We start from the raw sequence: 14,376 nt of genomic DNA on the forward strand, positions 1-14,376 counted from the left end.
TTTTCTTCCCTTCGCAGATGCTGTATTTTTCCAGAAGCCTTCTGTTAGCTTATGAATACGCACCTGTTACGTATTAGACAACTGATCGCAATGGCTGCAACATATGACATACTGTAAATACCCTCATTCACTACCACTTATGCTTTTAACAATCTTAGTTTGGCAAACGCATAGCACCTTCACATTGCTGTTCTGAGGTGAGCCACGCTGAACTTGTCAAATCCTGGAGCCACGGAGGGGCTGTTAATCCAGTGGGGTTGAGGTGAAGCAAGACTGCCAGAGCTTTTGGGGCGATCACATGCCTGTGTTTTAATGTTGTTAACTCATCCCTCCTTCGGCCTTCAGTTTTATTAAAGATACTCACAAGCAGGCAACCACACAGGATGCAATTAACCATTCTCCACGAATTGAGGTATAGGGATAATGATAAGGCTCCCCTTCGCCCCCAATGTTGACGGTAGAGTTTAGCCTTTTTATTTGGGGTATACATAGAGCTCAACACCCTCAAACCCATCAGCCAGGCTGGGATTAAGGAGGCCCCCCCACACACACTTAACTCTTCTCTTGTCTTGTCTTTTGTGTGGGGCCTGCAGTGCAAGAAAAGGTCCCAACCACTAAAATAATTTGTCACGAACACACCTGTACAAAGTCTGTCTGACATGTGGGGAGAGGAGTTGTCCTAACGGCTAGGGCGGTCGTTCTCGAATCTGGGGAACTGGGTTGGAGTCTCAGCAACGACGCTGAACATCCTTTGATTCTGGGAAAATCACTTAATCTCCCCGTGCCTAACAAAAAATAAATGTGTCCTCATGTAACGCAACTGGTGCTATGTAAAGCGCTCTGATACCTTCGGGTCAAGTTTGCACTATATAAAACTCAGTAAAATAAAAAAAAACATTTTAAAAATAAATTCTCCTGGTGTTTGTGTGCTATACCAACATGATCCGATAAAGATGCTAACGCCACTTCTAGAACATCCTACAACTCTACTGCCTGCTGTCATGTCAGGGTCGAACCCCAGCAGACAAATGGTTTTTCAGAGGTGGTGGGGAGAAGCAAATCAAGATCATAACTTGGAAGCCATATTCCCAGCCATAAGCAATAGGCTTATGGCTGGGAATTGACCACAGAGGTGAAATCGAGAAGGTCTGATATAGCCATCACCAGCACACTGGCTACAATGGGGGAAAAGGTAGAAGTTCTGGAACTCCGCTTTTACATTACAGCGGATTGGGGACCCACCCTATGGCACCTAAAGTAGAAGATAGTGGAACTGGAAGATGGGGAATGCTAGGTCAATATACAATTTTGCTGGGTGTCAGAAGAATATAAACAGAACAGCATGAAAAGACTGGAAGACAAATTGCCTCATCTCTTGATCCAGACGTTTGATCCCCTCTGTTTGTCGCTCTCCCCATCAATGTGGATGCATTTGCTGAGGCCTTCACCAGTTGTGGCTTTTCTTCACTATCTTTACATAGCCCTTCCCTTGGGTCCATCTTTCAGCACGCTACCAGAAGTGCTCAGACACTCCATGAGGCCCCATTGCTGAGGTCTTTTTCAAGGAGCAGAACGACTGAGTGGAGGACTCCACTACAATTACAGCCAATCAGTATAACAGCAAAACCCCTCACAAACATATCTACACATGTGAATGGCCTTTCACATTGTGTTAGAAGAAAAAAGGTATTATCCTCCTTGGCATCAAAACAGATGGACACTGCGTTGTTGAAAACAACAGCTTTCCTACAGAATCGTAAAAACTGAAGCATGATTGAGTTAGCAGGGTGTATTTCAGCAGCTATACTTCAACCTCGGAGCCTTCTACACCCAGCCCAACCTCCAGGAAATGAAGGATGTCTCTATTAGTTAGGCAAACACTACCATGCAAGATTCTGAAAAGTTTGTCAACCCCCTAATGAAGACTTGTGTGTGTGAAGCTTGCTATATGGACCAAGTGTTTGGTGGAGGGGTCTTTGTCCGCAGTCAACTTGAAGAGACTTATCTATCCAGTTTGTCTAGAATTTCTAATGAATTTCATGAAATGCACACTTCGGTGAGCGGGCGACTAGAATCTGGACTCTGACATTAACCTCGCAAGGACCTACCTGACCGATTGATTCACTCAGTGCTACTATAGGGCTGTGCTGGACAACGTGATAGAGGATCATGTTTTAATTGATATCTGTAGACTCGTCCACCAGAATGATACAGTGCACCTTGCTGTCCTGTGCTTCTGGCTCACAATCGAGAACTACTTACCCCCCCCCCCCCCCTTTGTATCAGTAAATGCTATATTTTGGAAGTGGCCTCGTGTTACCATGCACCTGCAATGGTCCAAATGGAATGGGCCTTGACCAAGCTATTTCACAAACCGTGGTGCATGAACACTTCAAGCTACATGTTAGTGATAAAGAAGTAATTGCTGAGGAATTATATAAGGAGTTGTCAGACAATGGGCGACTCAGTTACATTACAGTCTCCACTAGAGGAACTGTTTGGAAGGTAATGATCTTAGTATGGTATAAGGGAATATACACCAGTCTTGAGTGACTCAACTGCATGCAAATCTGGTGTCCGTACCTGTTTGCTACTACACCCTCGCTGATGAATGCCAGGTGCAGTATCTGCATACTCCATTGCGCTCATATTGTGGATACTCTTGAATGAAGCCCAATCATCGCTACCTGCTGTGAGAACCATCACATTGCACAAAGACTGATTCTGCGTTAGAGTCACAAAATTATATTTGAAGGTGAAACTCCTCAAACCGATTCCATAGCCTTGGACGGTAGTTCAACATTCTCGGTCTGGAAAATGAATATAAAAAGACAGACCCAAACCATCCCAATATATTCCAATGTCATGTTCTTCTCGATTAAGTAAAGGAGTGTTACGCAGAATACTCGAAAGCTGCTGCGGACCAGGGCTGGTGTCTGCTTAACAGTCTCCTAGAGGTGAGAGGACATCACCTGAAAAGTGCTCAACTGGCAAGAAAAGCTGTGGGTATCCTTTATGCCTAGAAGTCTGCTGGCCTACTTACAGAAGTGAGGAGAGTACATGTCCCTGTAGGAAGATAGACTGTCCAGGGGAAACCAAGCCATGTTCCTGGTGTGTGGGGGCACTGAGAAGAAGCAGGCTGCCAAGTGGGAGTGCCACAGGATCAACATCTGTTGGGAGTTGTTCTTCGGTTTCCTAGAGTGTGGTTTTTGTGGATGATTGCACAAAAACATTTAAAACAAACAATGTAACATCCAGCATCCCTGAAGCCCTAAGGACTTGTGTTGCCTCTGCCAACATGAGGTGCAACCTCAGCGGGACTGTCACCGCAAGAGAACTGCCCCAGCCCAGAGACCACAACAGCCAAAGGGATGCATTCACCAGTTTGGTGTGCCCGGTTATACCTGCAGCAGTCCATAAGAGAGACACAAGATTGAATGCAAGGCACAACCATCAGAGACTGAAATACGAACAAGAATAAGTTGCAACAGGGATTGGTTCTTTTGGGTAAGACTCTTTGCGCTAAGAACTGTTCAAAGTGACCTACAAGTTACAGAGGTGGCAACAGCTTCCAGAAACCTGCACATGTCCCTAATCTTGCCTCATAAGGACATGGAGGGAGGTCACCACATACATTGAGAGACATAATATGTGGAGGAAAGTGTGGTGCATGGCTTCTTTAAGTGCCTTTGGGTGAGATACACCTTGTTGTCACAACCCCATTCGAACTGTGTATTATTGCTTAACAAAAAAGTCAAGCTCTGTGGTGGAAAGTTATAAATATTGTGGTTGTTGACTTTAGTCTCTGCCACTAAAGTATCTCTCTGAGAAGCCTTTGTCTGCTCACTTTCTGTACTCTGAGGACCCAATGCAGAAAGGGTATATCTTGTATGATTCTTCAAATGAGGCCAAGTGCAGACCCCAGGACACCAGTAGCAAACTATCTCAACCACCATGATCATAGCCCAATAGAGCCAGTCTTTCAAATGGGCCCCTAAATGGGGTTGACAAGAACGCTGGTGGTGCTGTTGTTGGTTGGCATGAGCACTTGAGAAAGCCAAGCTGTCTCAGCACCCTATTCACTTCAATGAACATGGAAAAAAAGCCAATAGACTACTAGGAGTTCACGTCAACCAAACGAAGGCAGCATCTGTGATACTGGCCATATAAGATGAACAAAGGGCATTCAGTGTGATCCCACAGGCAATCTCGAACATGTTTGCCTACTACCATAGAGCTCAGAGGCAACAACAACCCAACATTAAGCAAGGTTCTTCATGGGGTTTTGTAGCAGGAAGGTTGCGATCACCTGGAGATGAGAAATTAAAGATGAATTCTCGGCTGCCACTGTGGACCTGCACTTCAACACAGCATGTGGAGGGTTTTTTTTGGTGAAGGAGGTTTTTTTGCTTTAGGGGAATTTTACAAATGGAACAAGGTGCTTCAGGTAGACTTCCTACATAATGCTCACCAGGAAGCGAAGGACACTGACACATTGTCATTGCTGTAAATAGGGCCATGATCTTGGTCCTTTCCAAGCCTGGTGAGGGTCCACACTACACAACTCCATCTACTTGTATATTTTGTTAACAAATGTGGGCCAGAACATACTGGCAAAAACAAACAAAACACCAGAAAAAGGAATTGTCCAGAGCTGCATGTGTAAGGATAATCTACAGATGTATTCCAGCCTTTTTGGCTCACCAAGAACTCACTGGAGAAATGAAAACGGACTCTCTCTTGATGCTGGAAAAGCGTTTGACAGGACAGAGTGTGGATACCTGAACCATGATCTTGAAAGAGCAGGCGTGGATCATGGCTTGACAGCTAAAGTGAATTGGCTGTACTAATAAGTGAAGGGCCAGTTGAACTGTGGTGGTGGAATCCAAAATTCTATGTGTGAATTACATTCTTCTTTCTTTGACAGACCTCCGACTGCTTACTACTGACGCTCATTATACCTTTTCTTTCTTTGCTGGGAACAGAATAAACTGGAACAAAACGGAGGCGCTCCCCACAGAGAGGTGCTATGCCGACATCCATTGCAGGCTACAATTTCCAGTGCAAAAGAGAGGAACTGAAGTATCTGGGGAGTTTCCTCAACAACACATTGAACGAATGGTGGATGACAGCCTAAGCCCACTGCTTGCAATCCATCTTTGGAGATGATTATGCCAGGTGCTCTTAATTGTCGCTGTAGGACGAGGTGCTGATAATTAAGATGGCACTGCATTTCAATGACACACTGGGTACGCGACCATCCATGATGCCAAAACTATGCAAAATAGACTAAGGCATCAAATTAATGTGAGGTATTGCGCAATCTCGCCTGAAAATGTCAAAAATCACAGCTGATAAGTACTATGGTGGAATGGCCTTGAAACACACAGAATCTTACTACCAGGCGTTACACCTATCTCAAATTGAGTACATGTTCCCACACTCCAAAAAAACACGCAAGGAGTATTACTGGAGACACAGACTGCCGATGACTTGACAATCCTCTCTCTACTGTGAGATCACTACTCGTCATCCCAGCAGGGAGTTAACCTAATAGCCAGAGTGACGTAGTGAATATGGAAACTCGCCTACAAGTACTTGAAAGTGGATCTATGTCTCCACAAAAAAAGCTCCATTATGGAACAACTCCGCTAAATGCGTCAGAGTATACCATACGATGGAAGGCCTAGGATGAAGCCAGAATACAAACAATTGATCAAATCATTATGTATGGTGAAATGAGAAGTTTTGTGGTTCCATCAAGACAAATCAAGTTACCAAAGACAAAGCTACTGCGAAATACACATTGTCTTAGGAACAGGCGAGGGACTCCCCCATCGGACCTGCCAAACTCTCCAATATTGAGTTATCTGGAGAAATGAGGTCGGTACAGGGGAGTGGGGGGGCCAGACTGTATAAAGGCATGCTGACAAAACATTTTTCAAACAAGCATTTACAATGCAATGGTTTCGCCTTTGGAAAAGTTAGAGCAGCGCAGCTATGCAGTTTAAATTCCCTTTATTGGTATGTCTGTGTGCTACATACAGCACCTGGTTACACTAGTGTGCTAGGTCCTTTAACGGTAAAATACACTCAATCTAATCACCCTACAAATGGGGTGCCAAATAGCACAGCTGAACGCCTTGCGCCAATATACTGTGTGATTCTTGACAAAAAAAATCACATAATCTCCCTGGGCCTAAAAAACATGCCTCCTCCCCTCTATTATATAATCCAAGGGCTCCAACTGCCGTGGCCAAGTTTGTGCTTCTTAAAACTGCACAAAAGTGCCTTTAGGGTTCAGAGAGGGGCAGTGGGCAGATTGTAGGCCTCATGCGTGGGCAGTGTGCGGGGAGTGGGGAGTTTTAAGGGTCACTCATAGGAAGTGTTTAGGGGCAGTAAGGAGTTTTTAGGGTCGGCTCAGGGTGGCAGCTAGCTACAGTAAGGTGTTATTAGGGCCCAGGGATGGATAGGGTATGGCTTACCAATGTGTATTTTAGTGTAATTAAACCACAATCATTAAATAACATTTTATGAAGCAGCCGGGCTCGTAGTAGTAAACACCACATAGAATCACACCGTCCGTAGTGCAAACCTACAACGAAGCGCCAAGAGGCGCTGGGACACGCGCTGGGCGCATTGAGGACTCCTGGTCGCTGAATACCATTCCTAGATTAGTGTAATCTAGCGCCTAGACGCCCAATCCGTCTGGATTGTGTCATTGTAAGGATCTCATTACATAATCCAGAGCACCTCACCGAGTAACCACCTCGATGATATTCAATGTATCGACATTTGAAGGATGAACAGCTAAGCCACGGCTCGGCTGGGTGCTTTATCTGACATAACCTCAAGGCACTGGAATTATGCATCGGAGGGGGGCACATTATGCAGCAGGGTTGACTGAAATATGAGGCAAGAAAAGGCAAATGGTGCAGCGTCATGCAACGCATTTGCTGATAGCATGACATCATTTTGTCATTTTTACCCTCGTTAAAACTGTCTGGGAACAATAGTCTGCAGCTCGTCTTAACACACAAACACAGCAACAAGCCTCAGAAAGGAGAGAAGACAACCTTACGAGGGGCTTCCACTGCCCGCCATCAGTTGTCACTGCGACTTTAGTAACGTTTGAAGTGTGTGAAATAGAAACGGATTTGTTTTTTGTTCGAATCATGCCATGGTGGAGCAGAGGACGAATTATGCAGCAAATGCAGCGCTTCCATAATGTGCGGAAAACGTCGCAGCCGCACAATGGCACAGCTCCAGTGCGCTGCAGGACGTGTGTTTGTGTGACTGTTTGCCTATTGGTGCAGATGTGTAGGCATCCTGCAATCTTCGCCCGTGTGCACCTGTGTGGGGTGTCGGTGTGTCTGTGTGTTTCTGTCCTCTGTGACTCTGTGTGCACCTGTCTGTCTCTGAGTAGTCGGACGCGTCTGCCCCCCTGTGTCTGTCTGTCTGCGTGTGTGACTCTGTCGTTTGAGGAGTTGTGCATGGCTATCTGTTGTCTGTGTGCCTCTTTGTATGTTTGTGTTTGAGTGTGTCGTACTTCAGTAGTTGAACGTGGGTATTGTATGTGTGAGTTTGTGTGTGTGCCTATTTGTGCATTTATGTTTGTGTGTCTGTCTTTGTGCACAGTTGTGTCTCTTTGTGTGTCTGCCTTTGCATAGATGAATGTGTGTGCTCGTGTTTGTGTCTCCTTGCCGTCTGTGTGTGTGTACTCTGTGTCTATGTGTGTGCTTGTGTGTGACTGTTTGTCTATCCGTCCGCGGCTCTCGCAGTGAAGTGTGGCAGGGTCGGGGCAGTGCCTACAGGGCAGAGTCCTGGTATCCCCCTCCCCCCGGGGTCTCCCGATCTAAATACTCTATCTGTACTACCCTGAGTGACCGCCACACTTTTCTGAACCCGCTGCCCGTTTCACGGAGGCGGATGGCAACCGATTTCCTAATCCAGGCCCTCAGCTCCGTACTCTTACCCCGGCGGCCAACTTGGTGAAGCGTAGAAAGGGAGGAGGGAAGGAGCCTCGGCCACGAACAGAGCTATACAGCAAGCCGTAAAGCGAGAGGAAGTGCTGTAAGGCCGTGAAATACGCTTGACATAGAAATAAAACTACAATTTGGCGGCGGCTACTGGACAAAGACAAGCATTTACACACGGGCTCAGGGAGGGGGGACGGGCTCACGTGGGTGGTGAGATCTGCACGGTTCTAACGTCTTCCGCTGATCCTTACCTGATCGCTGCTGCCCTCCTCCTTGCTGCCGGTACGGATTTGCGGTGGGGGCGGGCACCACAATGTGCCCCGCGCCCCCTCCGCTCCACCCTCGTCAGGCTCCTCTCCGGTCTCCCTCCAGGCATGGGAGACCGGCAACACCGGCAAAGGCTTCCCCCAGGCAGGGGGAAGCGGCAAACAGCAAGGCTTCCCTTTCCCTCCCCCGGGCTGCGGGTGCGGGACTTCCGGCCGGCCGCGAAGGGATTGGCCGGCCGGCCAGGTACTTCCGGGTCGCCGCGGGCAGCGCGGCGGCCCTCGCTAGGCAGGCAGGCGGGCAGAAATCGCGAGGTGGGCACTCGCTGGGGGCGTGAGAGGACACGGACGGCGGGAGGGGGCGGGAGAGGACACGAACGGCGGGAGGGGGGCGGGAGAGGACACGGACGGCGGGAGGGGGCGGGAGAGGACACGGACGGCGGGAAACGTGCACAGGACAGCAAGGGGGGCGGAAAGGCACACGGAGGGGGCGGGAATGGACAGCGCATCTGAATTCACTTTCAGTGAAAGGGGAGGGAACGGGAAAAAACGTAACTCCGCCCTGGGAAAAAATCTCCGGAACGCCCCCGAATCTGGTCCAGCCTTGATGGCCAGATCCGGCACTCAATGGCTAGCCTCCATTTATGGAGCTAACCAATATGAGCCGGGGGACGTTCCAGGAGTCCTTATTGACGACATAGGATTTCACCTGCGCTGAAGAGCTGTGCAGAGCGCAGCCTTCGGCAGGCGAAACCCAAAAACCAGTGGGAGACGCCCTACACTTTGCTTGGCAAACTGCCCCTGACAATGACTTTAGTATGGATGACTTGTCCAGAATCCTAGAATCACCTAGGATGAGATTTTGGCAAGCTTGCCTAAAATTACACACTATAAAATGTGGCATAAATGGTACTAGACCCCTAAAAAAACTTTTAGAAGCCAATGTATTGGGGATTCACAGTCTTGGAGACACGCGTTGACTAGCTACGATCAAAAATGCACATGGTGGTCCTGACCAAACCTTCAGCAATATTGGGAAGCAACATGGGACACATTATCCGGCTCTCCCATGATCACCATGGTACAGTCTGATAGATGATGCCCTGCTGCAGGATACTCCGGACATGCCAGAGACACCTCAATGCCAAGGAAGGTGGCTGGTCACACTACAGTGAAGTACTGAGATACTGGCGCCTGCACCACACATTCAATATGACGGAATGGATGATGAAGGTGGTGTAGATGGCGTCTGACAAGCACAAAACATTTAGACTGCAAAATCTCATGCCCACTTTCTAAAGAACATGGTTGACATTCTTTGGATCAGACTAAATTGGAACCAGTTTAGAGGTTTGTGCAGAGTGGGAAATCTCATATACTGGCCCCTAGCCCTTACCCGTCAGTACTTTCCCTCTAAATGCCATTTTTCACGCAAAATGCATACCTACCTAAATCCATCCCAGCACTGTGGTTACTTCATGCTCTATAGGAGAGTCCCTAAAGTGATGAGTCAACTTCTGGGAACCCACATAGATGAAGGTTAGAGGCTTACCATGCTAGGCTGGGGCTGGTGTGGGTAGGACTTCGACTTGGGTGGGAGTGTCACTGGGGGCTTATGACAACATATGGAATTTAACAATTTGCTCACTTTACATTATGCGGAGATCAGGAACTCCGTGTGCATTGTACCGGTTAATACACCATCTAGAGAATACTCAATTCCCTAGTCATTCTTTTTTGCTCCAGCCTTAGAATTCCATAGGGCAACCCTTTCTCCATTGCTACTCAGAAAAGAATACACAGTTTGTTAAATGAGGGATCTTTGTCCACTGGGGTTATTTCCTTCTCTCTCCCGCCCCCCGCACCTCTTGAACTCCTTGATACAGTAACTGCATTCCCGAGTGCAGTGGAGACAACTGCACTCAAATTTGCTTGAGGAGACCGCACTACTACTGCATAGTCTATATATCTTTTTGTGCAAATACTAAGTACGAATTTTTAGAATAAATATTTAGGAGTTATACAATGTTACGACATGGTTCAAGATTTCATCCGTACAGAAACAGTTTGCCTAACTGGAAGAGTTTAAACTGTTTGTTTACATACAAGGTATATTTCTGAAATTCTTCAAATTGCATTGCTAAATCATAAATATATCTTTACACTCCAAAATGTATTTAGTAATTACAGAACACATATAGGAGAACTTGTATAGATGAACATTGAAGTTGCTTAATAATTGAGCCATTCATGAAATTCAAATGAGTGACATATTGCTGTTTTTTTTGTTATTTTTTATTTTATTTAACGCAAGTATTATTTTACTTAAAAAAATACAAAATTCATTGTGGAAAAAAAAGACTAAACAGGCTGTTTCTGCTCCGAGTTACAAACTATAAAGCAAGGTAAATTCTTGCACACCGTTTGGGGAAAAAAACGAGATAACTAAGGCAAAAGTTCAAACCATCTTTTCCGGGATTAAAGAGTCAGATTACAAACGTTTGCAAAATACTAAAAGTGCAGCCAAACTCATATTTCCTCGTATGGTTTCGAACTCTACTGCAAGGACAGCCCATTTCCCTATTAAACAATAAGAAATAACAGGAATTGACATTTAGTACCAAGACTGAAATACTGTAAACCTCAAAGCAAGTATACACATCTCTCAAATCAACAACACAATAAGAGTTTTAAACACTCCATATAAATCCATTCAAAGCATATGATGTTAGCACACTGTCAGCATTAGATAATTGGCTTATTGATGTCGCATTTATTTTATTTTTGTAAAACAAGAACGATTTAAACAAGGAAAATTCATTAGGTATCAAAAGTACAAATCATCTTACAGAACAGCTCATCGAAGGAGTCATAAAACTTCCTTTTACCCTGAAGCAGTTGAATACTTTTGACTCTTTAGGACGGAAATAATTCACTGGTCTTTATGTAATCACTGTCAGCTTGCATTTGCTACATATCAGTGCTTTACAGTATTATTTATATATATAAATGCTGGTGTAAATCTCTTCTCATGGCCGAAACAGCAGAGTTACTTTTATTTCCAAAGACTAAAGAAGACATTGTAAAAACCTGAAAGCAGCATTCTATAGAATTTAGTTGGATGCATAATAGAATGGAGCATTGTGGACTTGAGCTTTATTCTTAACTACAGGTCGTAAAATACCGTTACCAGCAGTACAGTTGCAGAGCGCCAGATAATCCAACATTGTTGTACTTCTTATGCAGCTGTTAGTACCGAGGCTCAGAATAAACAAATTGGAACTAGTCACCTCCAGATAATGTGTGAAGTAAATCTATACCAAAGGCAAGTGCTAAAGAAGGGCAGTTATTTTCATGTTTCAGATAGGCTTTGAATAAACTTTATTTAAAAGGGATCGCCAACATCGGTTTACATAGATAAGGAAATGTATAGTTTGAAGTTGATGCTAACCAGGGTATTTGGCAAAGAAGATACAAATATGACAACTAGCAATGCTATGCCATCAACCTTTCTACTGAACAATCGGGTCAAACCTATTAGTTTTAGTGCCCAACATCTAGTCAACTGACTAACTAAAATGTAACATCAGTGTCTTGATTACTAAGAAAGGGTTAAGGACTGGTATGGATAAAATAAAATCCCCAAATCACCAACTAGCCAAAAAAGCCTTCAGTTCTCAGCAGTCTAAAGATAGAAGAAAGTGTGATTTCCTGCTGAGGTTGGTCTCTTCACCAGGCAACATCTGTGCATATCATTCTGTAGTACTGCAAGCCACAATTCTTAAGACAAGCGTGATCTATCAAGGTAAAGAGAACATCCTCCACGCTTTGTATGTTTTTGAAGAATCACAATTCAGTCACAGTGACTTTTCACTTGTTCAAGCATAGATATTTCACTTGACCTACGCCTGATATGTGAAACAGAGTAATCGGTCAAACAGGACATTAGTAGCACACTTTGTAATCAAGCTGCTCCATACAGTTTGTACAACTTCTAACATTAGCTACAGGGCAAACAGAATACATATTACCAAGTTAAAGGACCACCTGGCAGATTTGATTCAAATTACATAGCTAAAGAAGGTTTTCGAAGGACCTAAAAGCAAAATGGAAAAAAAGACAGTGGAGCACGATTTTTAACTAGGCTCTAGATTTGGTACCCTCTACAGACTGAAATTTAATCATAGCTCCAATGCACTACAATGGAAAGATGTGGGAGGTTCTAGATAAATGTACTATATTCATCTCGGTATATTATGCAGAGAAACATCACAATGATTACTTGCATATTCATTGGTAACCCTGATAACTAATGGGGCTCGTCAACAAGTGCATAGTGTTTGCACACTTTCACAGTCCCCTCTGAGTAGAATACATCAGCAGATCAGAAAGGGGGTACAATGAAAATTACATTGTCATGCCTATCACTTCAACAAAGCAATACAATGATATGGCTTGCTCATCTAGCTAGGTCTCTTAAACAGTCTTCTCCTGAACTAGAAAAAGTGTACTTAAACAAGATTAAAATAACACCTATGAATACATTAAAAAACATTCACTGAGAACAATGTTCCAGGGCACATTCAGGCATTTTATACATGTGAAGGAACCCATTCGGTTTCAACAGCCACTAACCTATAATAAGTTTGCAAGGCAACAAAAAGTACAGTGCTGAGAAACAAATCCCATTGGATAACAACTGGTAGTGGTATCTTAGTAAGCCCTATGGAAATATATGTGTGTGTGTGAGAGATTGTATATATAAAAAAAAGAAATATACACACACACACTATACAGTGAGGCACCAAGGATTTACAGAGGACCAGTCACTAAGGATTATTGAGGGCAGTGAACATACTTATCCTTTTCAAAGACATAAATCTACTTTGGTAAGTTCAACACACCAGGTCTAAAACCATCAAGGATTTTCTTAGAAGGCCTGGGTGTAGTCCCTCACATCAATTTTAGGCAGACCTATATATCATAAATGTGAAGTGCTGTTGTAACTTATGACTCCCCTAGGTCTGCAAGTACTGATCAGGTTTATAGAATACATTAAGTGTATGGCTAACTGGATATACCACTGACTAGCACATGTGAGGCCATGTACTACATCTGCCGAAAGCGGTGCACCAATTTATCAAACTTGGCATACAGTGATTTACTGATCACAGATGCAATGTCTTGGATCAAAACCTTTAATAAAAATAAAATCCATTAACTTTCTCTTAGATGCTACTGAAATGTAGACAAAAAAAAATCAGTTACTTGAAATGGATGGTCCTTCTGAATAGCTACCTAGCACGGTATAACACTACAATCATGATCTGCCAAAAAGTATCTTTTAAGCGAAGGACAAAACAGAAGGGTCATCCTAGAGAATTTAGGAGAGCTACCCATCAGCATAACCTATAATCACCCAAAGGCACCAACACTGTTTGGCTAATAGCTCCATGAACTGGGTTGGTTATGAAGTAATATACAGATGCCTCTCTTACCCACTACCAACGTTTACACTTTAGAAAGCTAGCATGTCAAATACAAACGTATAATGTCTTCGTTGATAATGGTAAGAAATGGTAAACCAAAAGAGAAAGAACACAAAGGAGTAACAGAAATCCCTCAACAAATTTCACAAACCATCAAAAGTACAACAAAGGTGATGAAAGTAAAGCTATGCTTCCGAAAAGACGATTCCTAAGAACGTAATGGCTAAATGGTGCATCAAAGATGCAGCTACCATTGTAGAAAGGAGTGTTTTTGGAAGCGGAGCAAATAATCCTGCAGTCACATAGCCGTCCTGCAGGATAAATGTCAGGATGGAGCCTATTAGGTACGGTCTCAATGCTCTGAATAAAGCTCTGCAGAAGGTAAAGAGAGTTACAGTTTTGGTGCTCAAAGCCCAGATGGAGACCAAAGGAGGAGATTCCTAAACTTCTTTATTACGGTAAGGTTTTAAAATAAAAAATAAAAAATCCATCTCGGCTTAATAATGTGTTACTTTCCAGCACCTGGCAACAACAACAGTGCAGTATGGTGCAGCATGCTGACCCATATTTTTTCAGGTTTCATGCTTCTTTGGAAATAGATAAAAGTTACAAAAAGGTTACAGAATAAAAGTACTGAGGAAATCT

The sequence above is a fragment of the Lissotriton helveticus genome, chromosome 6 (genome assembly GCF_964261635.1).
Source record: "Lissotriton helveticus chromosome 6, aLisHel1.1, whole genome shotgun sequence".
Taxonomy (NCBI): Eukaryota; Metazoa; Chordata; class Amphibia; order Caudata; family Salamandridae; genus Lissotriton; species Lissotriton helveticus.